This window comes from Martes martes (genome assembly GCF_963455335.1).
Source record: "Martes martes genome assembly, chromosome: 6".
Classification (NCBI taxonomy): Eukaryota; Metazoa; Chordata; class Mammalia; order Carnivora; family Mustelidae; genus Martes; species Martes martes.
In genome coordinates, this window is record NC_137893.1 from 46,591,620 (window position 1) to 46,595,885 (window position 4,266).

Sequence of the window (4,266 nt, forward strand, 5' to 3'; positions counted from 1 at the left end):
ACGTACAAGGATGATGCAGTGGCCCAACGTAGTAAAGCAAGATTCTTCATAATGATATTTTTTGAGCTGATGGGTACTAGTTGACCTACAATAAATTTTCTACTTTTTTCCACGTGTGTCAAACATAAGTATCTGAAAACACAGAGGACATGATACATGAGACCCAGTCAGTACAGTGAGAAAAAAGAAGTTGCCTTGGGAGAAATTCCAGGGCACATCATAAGAGTAAGGCATGCCATTTATTTATAACATGTGAAGGATTTGACTGTTCAAAAGGTGATATATTTTTCTCTTTGTAACTGGACAAAGATGCAGGTGCCATATCACCCGGGTGTACAGGTGTGTGAAAGCCGGCGATCCTCATCCCAGCCCCACCCCACCCCAAGCAGCATCTGTGATGAGAAAGTTGCTGGGGGGAAGTGAAAATGATGGGGTGGGGAGGGGAGTGGCGGAGAGCCATTAAGGAAGGCCACTCATGAAACATTTACTGTGGACTCTTCTGCAAAAATGTTAACACCAAATATGAAGGTGATAAGAGATGAAGAAGAGGAGGAGAAAGCAATTTGAAGATGGAGTAAGTCATAACTTATTTGCACCCTCCCCCACTTGGTAAAGCCCAAGAAGGGGTGATTTAACAACCATCCTTCTCAACAGGTAGTATTTGCTGGTGAAAAATGAGTGCTAGTGAAAGGAGGAGTCAGTCACACGTTGGGTTTAGCAGGGCTCTCTTTTCAGGCACAAAAGCACTGGGGCTTTCACTGATCCATCTGCTGAAACTGCCCAAAAAAGGAAAGAAAGGGAGAAAAAGTACAAGGACAGATGACAGCAGTGTCATTTGTGAATCAGTTGACCACCCCTTCCCCCTCTGGGCAAAGACGGGCACCTTACTGCTTCTGGTCACTGCAGGGCTGTGGGAATTCGATAATCATTAGCTGTTTCCTGTTCACTGGACTGGATGCAAAACAGATTCAGGAAAGTGTCAGCCACCACCCAAATGAAGACTCTTGGGAGTTAACACTCATCCAGACAGTAACTTTCCATGTGGGCAGCTGGAGGTTTTTGTTTTTTGTTATTGTTGGTGGTGGGTTTTTTGGTCATTTTGTTCTTATTTACGTGGTTTTTGTTTTGTGTGTGTGTGTGGGGAGGGGTGTTTTTTTGCTAAATAAATTACATGTCTCATGTTTTTAGGATTTGGTAGATACCCAAGTGTGACAGGTGTTTATTTTGTGTTAGGCTAGGATAATTTGTTATATGAAGTGGCTCTGGCATATAAAAATGGCCTCGATTCAACTTTTAAACTAAATATTTACAATTTGAAGTAATTAGTCGTTAGGACAATAACACCTGGTAGTTTTGCTGGCGTATTTCAAGAACATTTATAGTCATGGCTCAATAACATTTATTGAACTCTGTTAGCCCAGTTGTAAATAGTAGCCTGCTCTCACTCTGCTGATTGAAAAACTGAGGCAGAAAGAAGGTAAATTACCAGCTCTGGACCAGTGGCTTTGTGGCACAGTTAGGATTAGAAAACAGAGAAGCTGATCCGGTCCCAGGGATCTGGCCTTTGAGGCATAGCAGAAGCTACATTTCAAATGCCAATCTCTGTTTGTCACGATTGATACTGGGAGAAATCTGTGACTGTAAGGATATGAAAATGTTGCTTTTATAAATAATATTTACTGGGTTCTTTATTCATGGGTTATAGATTACTTATGGGTCATAATCGTGAATGAAGCCACTGGAGCCCATCTTGCTATGATGGTTGCCATTACATTACTGCACGGGATGAGAGAATAAATACAAGCGTATCTTGTTGATAGAAGCCAAAATTCAGCTGACAGTGCAGACAGCTTCTAGAAATTAGAGGATTTACCAGTTCTCTACTGTAGGCCTTGCAGTCTATTAGGGAAGGCTGGGAACACAGACAGGGAAGGGCATAAAATAGAGCTGCCTATAAAGAGAGCTGATTTTTCATTTGCAACAGGAATAACTGATGCTATTATGAGCTAGAGGACTTGAGAGAGAAGCTTGCATGTGGGTAATGTGCATACCCAAATCTTTTACCATACATGCACTACATTGAAGGCCTTTACTTTCTTCTCTTATCCACCTATGGAGAAAAGCTGAATGCGTGATCAACTCAATGGTAATTTCATCTGACTGTAAAACATAAAGATATTTTTTGGCAAAACACCTCACAGGGGTGTTTTGTTAGAAAAATGAAGGCCATCTGTGCTAGCGTCTCTAGGTAGTACTTCTCTCTTCTCTTTTGTTCTGCAGAATTGCACTGCTTTGTACTCTCACTTTCAGCAAAAAAGCAATTTTGTAAATGGTGCACTCAAATGCTCTGATGAAGTTATAACTGATAAAGGCACTGAGACGAGGATGCTGCAGTGAAAAATGGGGCATGTCAAAGGAAACTGACTCGTAATCATAAAATGCGGTCAAGGTGGTAAAAAGTGGTACGCGTATTACAGGCTGTCAGTTGCCCACTTCCAGGTTTGTCCACAGCCTGAGGGAACTATATCTTGTCAGAAATGCTTGTGGATGCTAATCTGTCAACACTCGTTCAACGTCAAATTGTATCAGAGGGTTCAGTCTCCTTTTGGACTTCCACAATTGCCTGCTAGCTCTGTTATATCTCCTTTGGTCAAATGAGCTTTCATTTAAAAACTGTCAGGATTTTTTCTTATGTCTCTTTCTCCATGGAAGCGAGAAGGTAGGCTGTTCTTAAAGTCACATGTACTGTTTGCTTTTTTTTTTATAGTGATCTCTTAGATTTTTGATAGAGAATTCCAGTCTCTTCCCAGAAAACACAAAATCCAGCACATTCCACCCCTTCTGTGACCCTTTATCTAACAGTCCTTCCTGCCTGGGACAGCAGTTTCCCCTTCAGTCGTGGAAGCCAACTGCTTTACCCTTTCCTGTTATGGATTCTTTACAGGTGCCACTCTTCAGCCTGGGGAGACTTTTTTCTCCTTCCTCAGGTTCATGTTTCTCTTTTCCTTTCTTAGCAAATTAAACCCTCCCCTAAGATTCATCATCTCACAGACCTTTCCAGTTTCTTACTACTTGAGACTTGCTCTCCAGACAGTATTTTATATTAAATAACCTGAAAATTCTCCCATAACAAAACAGCTGGAAATTCTGAATGAGTATTTTTTAAACCTCCCATTTAAATCCCTAGGTGAGTTCACAAAACATAATCTTTAGAAGCAGGTGAATAAAAAAGCCTATCTGACACTGTAGCAGCTACCGCTATTGCTCTGTGTGTGTGTGTGCATGTGCGTAAGAGGATGGGTGCCAGTAATCATCATAACCTAGGGATTTAGAGTGTAATACCATGGAGGGATAGATGACAAGGCTTGGGGCCTGTGAGAGGCAGGGGTTGGAACTGAGACTTCTGTAGAAAGATGAGACTCTTAGAAGGCAACATATTCCATAAGAGTAACTAGAAAATAATTCTGGTCACCCCCACAAAGAGACCATGCAGAAGCTTTAAAGCTAAGCCTGTTGCTGAGAGACAAATATCTCCTAGAGAATTTCACAATCACAGCCTTGTCATCTCATGGGTTTATGATTCAGTTATATACTACTCTGATGATTCATGAATCCACAAACTGAATCAACATGAAAAGTAGTTCCAGGTTAGTGAAACCATGGGTACCTGGGAAAAGCAAATACCCAGATGACCACAGAGGTTTCCCACAGAAACAGATATGCTAAAGATGAGCTTACAATCTAAAATTACAAAATATTTAAGGAAGTCATTCATCCTGAGCCAGATTCAGACAAAGATGGTAAACAAACCTCTGGATCATAACCTGAAGAAATTCAGATGTTGCTTTAATCAATTAGACTTTAAAAAGTTGTATTAATGTGATTAAAAGAAGAAGTATAAGAGAACATGGCATGGATAGTATCAAAGAGACAAATAGAATCTCTAGAAACTTAAATGTATCATTTAAATAAAAACTCAGGGCACCTGGGTGGCTCAGTGGGTTAAAGCCTCTGCCTTCGGCTCAGGTCATGATCCCAGGGTTCTGGGATCAAGCCCCACATTGGGCTCTCCACTCCATGGAGAGCCTGCTTCCTCCTCTCTCTCTGCCTGCCTCTCTGCCTACTTGTGATCTCTGTCTGTCAAATAAATAAATAAAATCTTTAAAAATAAATAAATAAATAAATAAATAAATAAATAAAAACTCAGTTATGCTGGATAGGATATTAGACACAGCTGAAAGTGAAATAGTGAATTAGAAGATAGAT